Source organism: Schistocerca nitens, chromosome 2 (genome assembly GCF_023898315.1).
Source record: "Schistocerca nitens isolate TAMUIC-IGC-003100 chromosome 2, iqSchNite1.1, whole genome shotgun sequence".
Lineage (NCBI taxonomy): Eukaryota > Metazoa > Arthropoda > Insecta > Orthoptera > Acrididae > Schistocerca > Schistocerca nitens.
The window spans coordinates 708,286,146-708,303,018 of NC_064615.1; the positions used below are offsets into that span (position 1 = coordinate 708,286,146).

The 16,873-nt window shown below is 43.4% G+C and overlaps 1 pseudogene; it reads left to right on the forward strand.

The window, feature by feature from the left end:
* Positions 1 to 598: 598 nt before the first annotated feature.
* Positions 599 to 716, forward strand: LOC126237834 (5S ribosomal RNA; annotated as a pseudogene).
* Positions 717 to 16,873: the final 16,157 nt, after the last annotated feature.

The following is a 16,873-nucleotide window of genomic DNA, read 5'->3' on the forward strand; positions in this document are numbered from 1 at the left end:
TGAACAAACAATATCATTAATTTTGTACTTATATTTGGTAGGATACATTGTTCTGTTCAGTGGGGGGGGGGGGGGGGGGGTGCAGTAGATGGAGTAAAGAGTTCCGTAGCGGCGACCGTCGAGTAGTTCCGCAGACGACTTGCCACCTCTTTGTTGGGAGCGGTAACCGCCAGAAATGTCTGTAGTGCTTGTTCCAAACTGGGGAAAGTACGAAGCCTGTTCATCTGTTGTTCGAAAGCACGTATAAAACTTTCAGCTTTCCCATTACACTGTGGGTGAAACGGTGCACTTGTAATATGTTGAATCCCATTGCATCATAAAAATCGTTAATCTGAGTTGAGAAAACCTGTGCTCCATTGTCTGAAACAATAATTTCCTTGAGTCCTTCAGTGGAGGAAACAGAAGTCAGCGCTTTGATTTTCTGTGAAGCAGTCATTGATTGTATCGGCACAACAAATGGAAACTTGCTAAAAGCACCTGTCACTTTTAGCCGTCTACTGTTTCATAATGGACCATCGTAATCTATATGCAGTCTTTGCCATGGCGCATTGTGTTTAGGCCAATAAAAATTTTTTGAAGTGAAGCAGATCTATGTCCCGCCAACGGACTTGCCGCAGTGGTAACACCGGTTCCCGTCAGATCACCGAAGTTAAGCGCTGTCGGGCTGGGCTACCACTTGGATGGGTGACCATCCGGTCTGCCGAGCGCTGTTGGTTGGCAAACGGGGTGCACTCAGCCCTTCTGAGGCAAACAGAGGAGCTGCTTGATTGAGAAGTAGCGGCTCCATTCTCGGAAACTGACATATGGCCGGGAGAGAGCTGTGCTGACCACATGCCCCTCCATATCCGCATCGAGTGTCGCCTGGTGCCTGAGTATGACACGGCGGCCAGTCGCTACATTTGGACCTTCATGGCCTGGGTGTGAGGAGTTTTAGATCAATGCTTCACACATGACTGACAATTAGCAGTTAACATGTCTGGGAGTCCATATTGACCCAAGTGCAATGGCGTCGGGCGAGTTGTTTTGTTTCTACTGTACCGAACCCTAACGACCTCTATGGAAAAAATTAAATATCTCTTTTTGTGATGGCCTGAGTGGTATAAGCATTCTGGACTGACATGATTTTGTGTGAACAAGAATCACACCGTGCTGAATTAAAGACCATGTCGGTGTTCATAATACCGGCGAACCAACGTATTGTAAATTGCTTTAACTGTTCTTTGTCAACCAGTGCGGATATACTGAACCAAAACGTACAAATCTGGATCCGCAGCTTTTTCCTGATCAATTCCCCTGTATGTGATTGGAAACTCTTGTAATGTCTCTGAGTCCTTTTACATAAAAACACGGGTACTCTGACTTGTCGAAAGCTGGATCAGTTCCAAGAGGTCATCTTGACCGTGTGTCAGCGTTATAGTGTTTCGTCGTGGGACGGTAGAGAACCTCATACTAGTAAGTGAACAGAATGACATACCAGAGCTGCAGCTTTTTGGCTGTGCGCGTTGGGACTGGCGGGGAAGGACTGGAGAATAAAGTCCGTGATGAGGTAAAATTTTCACCCGTACAAGTACTGATAAAACTTGTTCACACCATACATGATTGCCAAAGCTTACTTAGTTAACTGAGAATAAATACACCTTGCTTCGGTGAGCAATTTAGAGGAAAATGCAAGAGCTCTGTCGGCATCTTTAATTCTATGGGACAAGATCTCTCCTATTCCGTGAGATCATGCCTCAACCGTAAAAATTAGTGGTTTGGACTGGTCGAAAACTGTCGGACAATTGTTACTCATCAAAGTGTCTTCCTGTCACTTGAAAGCCGTAGCAACCTTTTTGGCTACAAAGCTGATCGTTCTTCCCACGAAGACGATACTGTCGAGCCACAACTTGGTAGGCGTTCGGGACAAAAACAATGTAATATTTTAGTTTGCACAACACTGCCTGTAGTTCTTTGATACTGAAAGGTTTGGTAAGTCAAGAGTGGCTTTCAGATGTGTCTGTGAGGAATTAATTTCTTGAACATTTATGTCATAACCTTAATATGCAGTGTCAGATTGATACAAGGCACACTTCTTGTCCAGTCCTGCAGAAGAAAGTACTTCAGAGAACATTGAGCAATGCTCGTCCGGTTTACGACCAGAGACTGCAATGTCATCCAAGCAGTTTGATTAGGACTGCACCTCTGATGTCAGCTGTTCTAAATAACGCTGAAATAGGGCAGGTGCTGACGTGCTGCGGAAAGGTAACCGCAAAAGTTTGAAAATACCATGTGCTTGTTTATCATAAAAAATGTTGTAAATTGTCATCTAACGGTTTGTGAATATACGCGCCCGTTATCTAAAAGTACCGACCAGCACCTAATTTGTCCATAAGTTAATGTGGAAATCCATAACCGTGTAAGATTTTACAATTGACTTGAAATCTACACATAAAAGTTGTTCTCCATTCGGTGTGGTCTAAATTAGTAAGGGGGAACCTAGTAGGCTTGTAGTAATGGACTGAACAGTACCTTGATTTTGTCACTTCTCTAATTCTTTTGCTGTTTTGTCTGTTATGGCTTGCGAAACAGGCCAGACGCGAAAGAGTTTCGGTTGCGCATTGTCTTTCAAAGTTACATGCACTTGAAAATTGCCTTGCCTAACGTGCCCTAATATAGGCCACTAAACGCATTACATAATTCGGAAACATTGTCATTAGACACAAAAGAGTTCAGTGACAACACATTGCTTTCAGTGACGACACATTGTCGCGTATCTGTAAGACAAACAGATCGAAGGGGCCCTTGCCCAAAATGTTTGCTCTGTCTTTTGACTGAAGAACTAGGAAAGCTTATAATTTGCTTTCAGTGGCGTATCCTCTTTTGTTTCCTTTTCTATATGTGCAAGTGGGTTTGCACGTTATATAGATTGCATTAGCATGTACATTGTACAGAACCAAATTATATTAGTTTTCTCATTGGCATGTGGTCTGAGAATGACTTAATTAATCACAATGAAAGACAGCTAATTTTCAATTGACTTAACACGCCAGGATTCCACCAAGGACTCACCGTAAAGCACAGAACAAGTAATTACAACTGTCAGGATCTATCACATCGCATGAAAAAAATTAACAACTGATGAAAAGCTATAAGAAATTATTAGGCATGAGCTAATTAGAAATTAACTACTCCTGAAGTATTAAGTCATTGCACACGACCAGCATCTCTCATTACAGAAACGATAGCCACAGAGTGGGCGCGGCGCCGCTGCCTGGCTGCGGAGTGGCGCCCGACTGCGCAGCGCCAATTGTGCGGCTACGCGTGGTGTACACGTGCACGGCAAATGCTGCTAAGCGGATTACTGCTTTCCCACACGTGCTCGCCGTGGCTACTGTCACCGCACACTAAGCGCCATAAATTATACGCTGCACGAAAAGCTGTGTACTATTCGATCGGGAACCAAATCCCTGTTTCCTGCCACTCATGTTCAGTATTATCTGACAGCTCGCCGCAGCTGAGTAAGGTACAGATCTTCTGGAGGTGATTATTTTTATACACGTGCCTCGCCTTGCATTATTACCTCGTTCTCGAGGCAACGAGGCACATACACAGTTGTTAATCATTGCTGCGAGGATACGAGTTGGAAGCAGATTTATTTTCTGCCAGACTCATACGAACTGTGTATTCTCACATGACAGATATATACTTCGAGAATGAAATCACAAACAGCGTTAACTATTCTACACCTGTTTTCCATTTTTCTAGAATTTTTGACTTATTTTAATCTGTAAGTCTGGTGGTCTTTTCTACGGAAAATAAAAATCTTCGAGTCGTTAGGCTGCATTTTACTCGTCCTCTTCAGATCTGTTTATTTTTCATCCATCCAACGGCACCAGTGGAATTCTGAAGATCCCAGGAGAAGAGCAGAAACGTCTAATAGCGAAGAAGTTTGAAGAGGAGTATGATGAGGCCAGATGACGAGGACTTACCACGTATTCTCTGTTCTGGCTTTTTAATTTAATTGAATTTCTACCGGTTGCATTTCAGAAATTAAAAGAAAAGTACTACAAAACTACACTAAAAATGTTAACAATATCATTGTTTTGATCACTGCAGCATATGGAATGTCGCTAAAGACATAATCGAGCTGATACGTCTGGTTTCTTTAATCATTCAGGTGTCTGCTGTACTTTCGTAAATTGGCCGTACTATATAACTATAGTCATGAAGTTCAAAATATAACGCCGAAAGTATAAAGTATTTAGAATGACATTTTCACTCTGCAGCGGAGTGTGCGCTGATATGAAACTTCCTGGCAGATTAAAACTGTGTGTTGGACCGAGACTCGAACTCAGGACCTTTTCCTTTCGAGTGCAAGTGCTCTACTGTCTGAGCTAGCCAAGCACGACTCACGCCTCGTCCTCACAGCTTTACTTCTGCCAGTATCTCGTCTCCTAGCTTCCAAACTGTACAGAAGCTCTCCTGCGAACCTTGCAGAACTAGCACTCCTGAATGAAAGGATACTGCGGAGACATGGCTTATCCACAGCCTGGGGGATGTTTCCAGAATGACATTTTCAGTCTGCAGCGGTGTGTACGCTGATATAAAGTAATTAATTAACTAACGTTCTGTTTATGGTCAGATACGTGTCCGCTGCCCCGGTAACACTGAAATCCCAGCGCCCAAGTATGGCAGCACGCCACTGGAATGGCCCAAACCCAGTGGCGCATTTTGTTGGTAGAATGGAGATGAGTTTCGCCAGTTTTTTCGGGCTTCTCTAACTTAGTACTACGGTCTTTTGGGTCTGGCATTTCAGTGTGCACCAGGACTGCGGACACGTACCTGCAAATAAACAGAACAATATGTAAATTTATTTATTAACTTACACTTTAGATGTGATAATTAGAAACGTACGGCTAGCCCTCACACGTGAAGTGCTTATCAGAACAGTAGAGGGGTCTCACATTTCACATCGACTTGTCACTGGGAACTTCGTTCTAGCAGTAATTACTAGAAGACTAACCTCCACAACAATCTGACTATATTCGTAGGAACCATCTTTTCATTTTCCTACTGTGGAAATGGATACATGTTGTACACAGTGTTTTTGTCCTGGCTGCATGGGAAAGAAGCGTAATTAAATGACCTCTGCAAAGAGAATACGGTAAGGATTACAAATAGGAAAATACCTATTATAAATATTTGGACCACCTGACTGGTAGTACTGTGCCATATGCAATTTCCTTCGTAATCATCGTCAAGGTTTCACTGCGTTATAATTGCTTTTTCATGCCATGGAAGGCAGAACGCGCTGGAGCTCAGACAGGCGACACGGAATGTTACAGAGAGTGGCACTCTTCAGGGCGACCGGAGTGGCAGACAATGGCAGCTGTGTCTTCTGTGGCATCTCTGGATGGACACTACCACTAAGCATTGTTCGCTTTACAACTTGTGGCAAGCGAGGGGGCGGAAAGGCGCCAGGAGGTGCTGGCGAGAGCTGCTTTATCAAGTTATGCAGACCGGCTTTGCAGATATCCATCGGCCACTTTCAAAAGCACGAGGTGCGCAAAAGTAATGGTCTAGTCTCGTGAACAGCCAGAGGACCTCTGATGCGAGGCTAACTCTACGGGTTCAAAGACGTGAGATTTGTCTGTGACGTAAAGAGGACAGAGCTGGCATTGACTTTTTTTAGCAGTAGGGGACAGTTTTACGATATGACTGATACCTAAAGGTGACGCGCTGTTTTGGCGGGACTGTTGGAGGGAAACCTCGATATTGGGACGCAGTATTTTTGTAATTTTCCTATTGGGGGACTTCGTGCAAAGTCGAGAGGAGCGCTTCTTGGCAACCGACCAGGGGATGATACTGCACATATCCTCACACCTCCTCTCCTTCACTGGAGCGCCACGCTCGCCGCTCATTTCGGCGTACGAGAATTTCACGGTGGGCATTAAAGGCGGCACTAGCGAGCTACACACATGCTCATAAATTAAGGATAATGTTGATACATGATGAAACATAGCTCTGGTGGGCAGTTTCCGGGTTTAAATCACCTCGGGGTATGACTATGCGGTGCATTTGACCTGCGGTCGTCGCACGGTAGCGCTGGCAGCAGTCCACATTCGTAGAAGTGTGTTGGTGCATGTCAGAGTACGGTGCAACGAGTAAGTGTGCAGACGTTTTCAGACTTGCTAATGCTGACTGTGTATTGAAAATGTCTCAAAGAACACATACTGATGACATTATGAGGGGTAGAATACTAGGCCGACTGGAGGCCGGTCAAACACAGCAGGTCGTAGCACGGGCCCTCCGTGTGCCACAAAGTGTGATCTCAAGATTATGGCAACAATTCGAACAGACAAGAAACGTGTCCAGGCGCTACAGTACGGGACGTCCACACTGTACAGCACCACAAGAGGACCGATAGCTCACCATCAGTGCCCGCAGACAGCCACGAAGTACTGCAGGTAGCCTTGCTCGAGACCTTACCGCAGCCACTGGAACAGTTGTCTCCAGGCACACAGTCTACACACGACTGAACAGACATGGTTAATTCGCCTGGAGACCTGCAATGTGCATCCCACTGACCCCTGGTCACATGAGAGCCCGTAAAGCCTGGTGTCGAGAACACAGTAGATGGTCATTGGAACAGTTGTCCCAGGTTATGTTCAAGGAGGAGGCCAGGTATAGTGTGAACACTGATTCTCGCCGGGTTTCCATCTTGCGTAAACCAGAAACCAAATACCAACCCCTTAATGCCCTTGAAATGGATCGGTATAGAGGTCGTGGTTTCATGGTGTAGGGTGACATTGTGATTGGTGCACGTACACCCATGCATGTCTTTGACAGAGGTATATCGGGACGTCATTTTGCACCAGTATGTCCGCCTTTTCAGGGGTACAGTGGATCCCACCTTCCTGCTGATAGATGATAACGCACGCCCCCACCGAGCTGCCATCGTGGAGGAGTACCTTGAAAAAGACGATATCAGGCGAATGGAGTGGCCTGCCTGTTCTCCAGACCTAAACCCCATCGAGCACGTCTGTGATGCTCTCGGTTGACGTATCGCTGCACGTCTTCAAACTCCTACGACGCTTCAGGAACTCCGACAGGCACTGGTCCAAGAACGGGAGGCTATACCCCAGCAGCTGCTCGACCACCTGATCCAGAGTATGCCAACCCGTTGTGCGGCCTGTGTACGTGTGTATATCCCATATTGATGTCGGGGTACTTGCGCAGGAAACAGTGGTGTTTTGTAGCACAAGGGGTTTGGGACCGTTTTCTTAAATTATCGCAAATACCGCGGACTTAAAGATCTGTGTCGTGTGTCCTCCCTATGTGCCTATACCATTAGTGCCAGTTTTGTGTAGTGCCACGTTGTGTGGCACTATATTCTGCAATTATCCTTAATTTATGAGCATGAGTGTGGTTCAATCCGTTCCGCTCTTGTGAAATTTAATACGATTGCCCGTTTCAGGTTAAACGTTCATGTGCTGAATGTGTGATCGATTTACTCAGTCACCAAGCTTTCCATAAAATTTTCCAGTGTCAAATTTGACTCTAGGATTGGGATTCGAGTTAACTGGATGCAGTTTTGTGAGGTAGTGACGTAAGACTGGTATCCACAATATCCATGAGGTTCATACAGATACAACTTATAAGCTGTTTCACTGTCTCTTTCTCTTGAGTATGATAATCAAAGTGCGATAATAAATGTTTTATGAAATAATTAGAGTGTAAACGAAAGATATTTTTTCTTCTCACATTAATTATATCCATATCTCTCAGTTTAGGATCTACATAGTGAGCTTAACATCACGTTACCCATCTGATATTTTGCACATATAAGACCATATGGCAAACTGTAGAGAAGTGGCACACTCGCAGTTACTTTTCTGGACTGGGAGATAAAACCAAGAAAGGTGGATTTTACAGCTTGTCGGATAAGTTTTGGATAATATCGTGCAACAATATACAGCTAGCGTTGCATCAACCATGCTTCACCTCGATCCGCTCGCGCGTGGCTCAGTGCGGATCCAAATGTAGTACAGAGTACCATGCTGGACGTAGGACGTGAACATTTCATAGCTGCTGAGTTCGCCAAAGGCCGATGCTCACCTCGCACGTAGACCCTCCGACCGCAGAACTCCTACATAGATCGACAATGCACTCCTCAAGGAAAAATGATGGAGATGGGGAGAGCTAAAACTAAAAATTATGTTTACTACACCTACACCTTAAGTAAGGAGAGTAGCATCGTAACTGAAAGCGAATACATTTCAATTATGCATTTTAAATTGCTTTAAATGTTCCTAGAGCAGTTATACATTCCAACTTTTTGGCACAAAGTGAATCTTGTTCGCGGTTAGATGGTTACATTCATTATTATTCATGGAAAAAGTTCAAAGGTAAACTATTATCACGGCTCCCCGTAAACCCTATGAAGAGGAAATCGTGTTGCACATAACAACAGAATTAAATGCCCCATATTTCGTTTTATTTAGCACACGGTTCATCGCAAGCGATTACACATGCAGCTCGCTGGAATAGTAATTTTGCCCTTTTCAATCGGTGGCATTATCTGACATGATAGGGTCCCTTCGTGACTATTTTTTTCCTGAATTTAGTTTATGTACAATCAGTGAGTGGTGGGAAACCCTTACTGTGGCCCGTTCAAAGAGGTGGACCCGTGTAAAACGCCTTTGAATGAAGCCGGTTGCTAGCATTCACTGAGGTAGGTCGCCTGGCATTTTCTTGAAAATAATTTTTGTTTTATTTTGTTCATCCACAATTAAATACAAAAAAGATGTATAAGGCAATTCTAGTTAAATAAATAAATGACAAGTAACGCAGATTTTTTCACATGCTGACCTGGGGTAATAACTACCATGACATGCAGTGAATCAACTGTGCACCGACTACCAATGAGTTAATGAAGTAACATATGGTAACTGTGGTTAGCTGTGGCTCAGTGTCAAGAGTCAGAGTTCCTGAAATTGGTTAGTGGCAATTACATTACCCATAATTGAAATTATATTTGTTTCGGATATTTGAAAAATTGACATACTGTAAAATTATTTCCAGTATGACAGATGATTTCATGGAAAGTCCCTATAGAAAGAGCAGCTAATGAGTGCTACTCTGTGAGCACAGTGAATAGTAATTATAAGTTATAATTGGTGCAGGCGCATCGCTAATGGTTCCTAAACATATCCTAGAAATTCACAAGTTTCTAATTAATCTGCAACGCGGTCAAATTTTCAACTGTTGGGCCCCTGCAGCGCTGAATCGCTTATTCCGGGTCCTCGGTGCGTCGTGCAAGACATAATGCGAACCATTACACCTTCTGGAACGTACATCAGGTCCAGCTCTACAATGAAGGCATAACAATAAAAATAATTCAGTTGTCTTAGCAAGAATAAATGCTATTACCACACTGCACAGTTATGAATTTTTGCTACCCAGAAGGGACTCGATGGAATCCGTTTGTAGGATATTCTTTCGCTCTTAGTAGGAAACTCCTCTCTGTGTCCACTGCGCTTTCTGATGATTCCTACAATGCGATGAATTCTTCCCGACGAATTGTCGTCGCAGACACAGTAACGAAAACATGATTAAATACTGATTGGGAAGCTGCCAATGTTGAATCTTATTAGAATAATGAATAAGCGAAGCGAAAAAGAAAAAGAATAGGTTAAGAACATGAACAACCCACGGTTTCGATAGCCTTACAGGCTGTATATCAGCTTAATGATTTGCCTTGAAGCGAGAAGTAACGATCCAATGTTATTTCCGCTCAAAATCACTCTCTCCCTAATATCCTGGCTAACTTTGTTAAGTGAGAATTCTATATCATTTAGTAATTGATGTGCAGCCTCTGGCGACAACGATTTATTTATTTAATGGACTTGAGGACACTAAAGGCTCAGGCAGTAATCGCCTCTACCATGATATGCTTTAACGGTACTTTCTCTGTTATCCCTTAGTATATACTTTCCTGACTGATAGTATTTGAAAAGGAAAGCTATATTTATATCGATATTCCGCAAGTTACCTTATAGTGTATGCCAGAGAAAACTTCATGTTTCACTGTCACTTACCTTTCCTGCTCCAGTCGTGAATGGTCCACGATTGATTGTGTGTAAGCATCCCTGTTAGCTAGAATCTCTCTTATTTTCCTTTCATTATCTTTTCCCGATATGTACACGATCGAAAGAATTGGTTGACGCTTCTGGGAACGTAAACTTTCGGAACTGTAACAATAAACAGTATTGTGCAGGACGCGTTTGCCACTGGAGTGGTTGAGCATATCGGTGACGCTTTCGCGTTTACTAAAGGAACCTGAAAAGTTTGCGCTGCTCTTCTTTGGGTGCGTTTATTTCCTATATCTACCCTATCTGGTAGGAATCGCACACTGACAAGCAGTATTCCAATACAGGTCGAAAGAGGTTTTTGTAAGCTACCTCCTTTGTGGCGAACTATACCTCCTGAGGATTCCTACAGTGAATGTCTGTCTGCCTTACATACGGTTATTTTCATCTGGTCGTTCCACTTTAAGTCAGTCCGCACGCATGCTCCTAGATATTTTGTAGATGAAACTGCTTATACTGATTGTTTTGCAATCGTGTAATCATACAATAATGGGTACTCCTACCTTTAAGAGCAACACACTACATTTGGTTATGTTGAGGAGTCAACTCTCAATTCCTGCACCAAGCATCGATTCTTCGCATTTATTCCTACAATTTTCTAGTATTCCGATTTTTCTGTACATAATCGTACAATTCGGAAAACGTCTTATGAAACTTAAAACATTATCCACAAGCTGAAAAGTAATGGTTTTATAACAGTCCCTTCCGATTGTCTCGAAGTTACTTTTGCGGCTGGAGGCTACTCCGCTAAGAATGGCATTCTGTGATCTGTGTGCCAGTAACACTTCAGTCCAATCACACAGCTGGTCTCATATTTTAAAAGCCTTATAGAGATTCTGCACGACCACTACCGTTTAAGAAGCGCTGACCGTTGTCAATATTACAACGTACATATATGCCTCATTCATATAAGCTTTCAGTGCAGAACCAAATAATTCAAATATGGTTCACATATTCCTTGATTAAATGCCGAAAATTGTCTTTAGACAAGGCAGTCTAAGGTATTCTCATGCTATGCAAGCTATCGCTTACTTTAATCATAAAATATATGTCTGAGTGATGCTAAATGTTATTACTTTCACGAAAAGAAAATTATTACCTTCGCAATAAGGATCAAATTGTGAGCCACACCCTTAATTTTTTACCATAAATTAATAAATTTACTCATGGCTATTTTGTCACCCATGCCTGGGGTCACTTTCAGAACTCAAATTAACAATCAAATTAATTACTTAATAAGATTGAAGTTTAAATTGATGCCGCGCGGAGTGGCCCCATGGTTGCCAGCCGCGGTGGTCTAGCGGTTCTAGGCGCTGCAGTTTGGAACCGCGGGACTGCTATGGTCGCAGGTTCGAGTCCTGCCTCGGGCATGGATGTGTGTGATGTCCTTAGGTTAGTTAGGTTTAAGTAGTTCTAAGTTCTAGGAGACTGATGACCTAAGATGTTAAGTCCCATAGTGCTCAGAGCCATTTGAACCATTTTTTGAACCCCATGGTTAGAGGCGCCATGCACGGATTGCACGGCCCCTCCCGACGGAGGTTAGACTCCTCGCGCGCGTATGTGTGTGTGTATGTGTGTGTGTGTGTGTCTATGTGTGTGTTGTTCTTAGCGTAAGTTGGTTTAAGTAGTGTATAAGTCTAGGGATCGATGATCTCAGCAGTTTGGACCCTTAGGAATTCACACAAATTTGAACATTTTTAAACTGCTGGTGTGCCCATGTACCACCACAATAAAATAAATACAGTGAATATTTGAGGGAGTATGAACTAGAAGAGTGCCGTATTTGAGTGTACAAAACAGTGACAAGTTTCATTAATCCTTTTGTAACTACAACTAGCTGATAAACTTAAATAACCTGTGAAACATATTGAGATATGATGCAAATGACAAACACAAAATAAAAACACTAGTCTGTTTTAAAATGTAGTTTGAATGTTACTGTATTTCTTGTGTGCGATCTTTTGTCAACCTTACATTTTAGATGAGAGAGACCTTGTGTCCCAGTATACATCTGAAAATGGTCTGTTCCTCATGACAAAACATAATAGAAAAGAAAAGTGAAAAATTACATCTAGCCCAACAAAATAAATACAGAAATGCACAAAAAAAATTAAAAGGAAAAAAGGCACACGAACAAATCTTATCTCTCCAATGGCTCCCTTCTCGAGGGTATTTAGGGAGTTCACAAATTAACTTTAGATTTCTCACACCATTAAACACAGCACTGCACTCATTAAGTGTGTAACAGGTTGGATATGGCAGTTGTAGGGGGTTAGTTGGTGTTAAGAGAAGGGTTGTCCCCCTCTTAACAACATCAGTGGTGGCAGCGATGTCTGTGGCTGGACCTGTCTCCTCTCTATGGGAGCAACAGGTATTCATCTGGATCATTGGCAGGCCAGAGATGGGACATCAGTTGACAAACTGTCACTCATGTTGAAGACAGTCCTCCAGCAACAGTTGCCTTTTCTGGTCGGCAGTAGCTTAACATTCAGGTCTGGTCTCTCGCGGCTCTTTCGTCAACAGCAGTAGTCCCAGGTGGTCGCGTGATAGGAGCAAGCCTCTGTTACCTGCTGGCTGCAGGCGGTGGACCCTTGTTGATGGTTAGAGCTGCAGTGAGTGGAATTCGTCTCAGTCTCCATTGGCATGAGTGACAGGGACAAATGGTACTCTGTGCACACCTCTGTCGCCCTTGAACTGCCTCATTGTTATCATGTCAGCTAGTTGTCTATCCTGTCGCTTTAGTGTTGGATGGCGGGGGGGGGGGGGGGGGGTCATAGCTATAGTTGACAGCTGCCGATGTGGCCATGCGGTGACGTCACATCAGCTGGTTGCTCGCCTGGGGTGGTCATCCTGCCATGACGTCATGTCAGACTCATGCCAGCATGCCAGTAGCTGTGCCCAAGGTAGTGCTACGACGTGTCAGCCCAGCCATCCGCGTTGAAATATGCAGAGCCTGCCCAGCGCCAAGCCACGCTTCTCGCTTGCTTGCTGTCTGGAATGCAGTAGTCCTCCGCACAATCATTAGCACATATTTTAGTGCCGTGTTTTTACAATGAATGTTTACAAAAACACATACATAGAAAATGATAACAAAAATATGAACTGTCTGTAGTTGAAACTGTACAATATGATTAATGCAAAAAGTACCTTACTGCTTTCTTTCGTTTAAACAATGTTACTACTAAGGCTCTTTTAAAGAAAATACCATTGATAATGAATCGCCCATCTAAAAGACATGAACTAATCATTTTACAGCAGTTAAGTTGTGTTGCTGTAGTGTATATCACTGTTTTGTTAGTTTCCCAAGACCAGTCACGCACCCCTATGAGCTAAGCCTTCACATTCTACTTCAATCACTCTCACACGGTGCAACAATTACTTCTAATTATATTCTACTACCTACCTCTAACCCTTTTTTACTTTACGCTATTCTGGACTTTGATCATTCTCCTGATGCCAGCTTGCTGGATGGTGAATCTGATGCGATTACTGGCGCAGAATCTGAGTCGAATACCGCTCACCACTATCTGTACACTCCTTACTGTGCTTCCAGGACAGATCTGAGTTTGCACGAATTCACCTCTCCCTCAGCAAATGACCAATAACTCTAAAAATCGACGTACAGATATCATCAGATAACAGCAGCTTTCAAGACATAAAATACCACTTTTTATAATTTGCAGTGCACAAGTATTTGTGATTATCTTCCGTTTTCATCTGGTCCCATTCGCCATTTCCTTCCTATACATCTAGAAATGTACTACCGTAACACACTCCACATTATAACACCGAGTAACACAGAAATTCGTCGATCACGCGCCTCTGGTGCTGGCGACCCACAGTGGAAACGCCACAAGGCAACCATCAACGCACTACTGACTTAATCCATAAGCGATAACCACAGACGAAAAACTACTAGCAGAGAAAAATATTACACGAAAGGCGATTATTCATAAGTCTAACCACGCTCGAAAATCCCCAACGAGAACACATCGCTCCATTAGCGGTAACTAATCGAACCACACCGAGGAAAAAAAAAAAAAAACCATACTTTTACGTGGACACCCCGTGTTCATATCGCGAGATACCCCCATCGGTATCGGTGGTATCAACCAAACCTCGCCTAGATCCACTGTCAGATCACAAATCAGTTTCTGTGACACCACTATCGCCTCCTTACTCCCACTGGTGGAACACGACGTGCATACGCCCCATCAGCAACGCATACAGTATCGACTGGCGAAACCAGACCGTTAGTACATTAGAAGTTGAATTCCGAAAGTAATTGTGTGTTCAAGACTTGTGCAATTATTTCTGAACCAAAATTGCAATTATCAAGCTGCTCCAACACATACCTTTGCTGTGGCGTGACAAGGTACTAATACAGCACCGCTCAAGTAATAAACCGACCAGTTTTGTTATAAACCCAAGAGAGTTTGACCGAGAAATCGGCACATCCCTAACCACGAAATAATTTTCTATCTGTGAAACATGGGAGGATACCATTACGTCACAAATTTGCGATAAATTATCAAAGTACAGTGGCTGTACAGAAAACTACAAACGCTTAACTCATTCATCAGGCGTCACAGGAGAATATCTTACCCTCCCCTTATAATAATATATCATCCAGAAAGTGCAAATGTAAATAAATAAAGAACAATACAATGAATAACTCCATAAATGAACTAGAAACAAATCATTCTTAACATTACCTCAATGATATAACTGTACAAGTTTTCCCGTACCGATATTATGTGCACCTTTGTTTTAGGCGGAGATCCCAGAGGCCGACTGTCAAATCCTACGCGGAGTTATACAGAGGTTTCTGTTTCAGGAGTTAGGTGGTCCGATCTGCTCTACGTTATTCTGGTGATCACGTCTACCAATCCCTGCATTATTCCTTATTGGACCTGAGTTCCAGGTCGGCTGCATGAAGTGGTTAGAATTTTACCTTTCCCTCATGCTGCAATTTTCTTGAATGTCATCGCCACACGTCCCCCATCTGTTTCAGTCATTCAACTGAGGCTCATTATTAAATCCTTGGCCTTGGTATTGATTTCTTGTTGCCCTATTTCTATTTGTATATTACCCGTTATTATTTCCACCAGATGCAACATGCGAATTTCGTTTATTATGTCTCGTTCGGTCTAACTCTCGTAGAGCGGTTTTGAATGTCTTTTGTGTCATTACATTTGCCAGTGATCAGTACCTGACTGACGGTTTCACGTAGCAGTTTCGCATTATCTTCTTATCACTGTACGTTTCGGCCACGTAACGGTTCTTGTTGATAAGCGTCTCGAAAATCTTTACCGGAGTGCCCACCACGATGCTTCGTAATACATCCCTAATATAATTTCCTGTTTAATCCTTTCTTGGTGTCCTGTGACCAGTAGAAAATCCTCTCTTAATTCTCCGTAACTGCGGCAGTTTGCTGTAACTCTATGCTTGTGCTCTGCTAGTGAACCTTCCAGGTATCCACAGACAAAACTCCAGTTTGTATACTAGTGGCCATGACTCGGGTTGTACCCTATCATACTGTGCAATCCATGACTTGGGTAGTAATGAATTGTGGTTCTCTTTCAAAACCTGAAAACTTTGAACTGAGAGAAAATGTTTAAATCGAAATAATCATAATTTGGCGCCGCACTATTTTCTCTAACATCTGGTGCGCGTGCATTCAAGATTTCCTGGCCGACCCTCACCTCGTGTCATCGGAGTCATGTAGTAATGTTTCGGTATGTCCGAGTCGCGCGCAACTGTGGTCCGAGTCAGTACTTTGTTCGCTACGCGCCACTGACGGCGCGCGCTCGGCCCGATGCCATACCCCGTCAAGAGGACGTTCTTGGCGTATGATGGCGTGTGCCGGGGACGTGGCTACGGGGTGAGCTGCAAAATTTTGCCTTTGAAATTTCTGGTGACCATTGAACTCACGGCAACGTGCTGTTGCTTCTGGCTGAATTTCTACACGACGACACGTTCGCACACTTGTCTCATCTCATCCGCCAACTCATTCTGCTGGCTAATGAGATGTGTGTGCTTTTCTTTGATTTCCAAAGTTTCTTTCGAGCTACTCTCTGTCCCTGTTTTTTGAGAGCAGAAATAGCCTTATTGGCTGTGCTCACTTCGACCTTTGCCAGTGCTGTAATTTGGGCACTTTTGGTGCATCTTGTGCCACTAATATGGCTCCCCTAGCCTCACGTTTCGACTCCACCGCCACTTCTCGCGTCTCATCTGCCGTTTTCCTGCTTTTACACGCTGAATTTCACTGCTGACCTTATTTACATTCCCAACAAACTCATCAGCCTCCTATGAATTTCCTAATTTCCTTTAATTTAGTCGTGTCTCTTTTCTAGTCTTGTCGCTTGTGAATTTCCCTAATTTCGTTAGTGAGGATCTCCTGTCTTTCGTCCACTTCCTGCAGTCTTGCTCATCCCTTTCTTTCCTCTCATTTTCCTCCTCCTGTCGTCGCTTCTCTTCCCTTTCCTGTCACCTCTTCTCTGTCTCTTGTATAAATTGAATGATCAATTTTAATAGCACACTTAGAGCAATGTACCCTGGACCAGACGCACGCGACTCAACTGCTGTATGACACTTTGTCCGAGAAATCGAACTGGTACTTTCCCTGACAACACCTAATTCCGTATTTACAGAACCTTAATGACGCGCCTCCTTGAAATCGGTTTCACATTCATTTCTTGAGTAAAGAGAAATCTCATCTTGGGAATATTCTGCATATGACA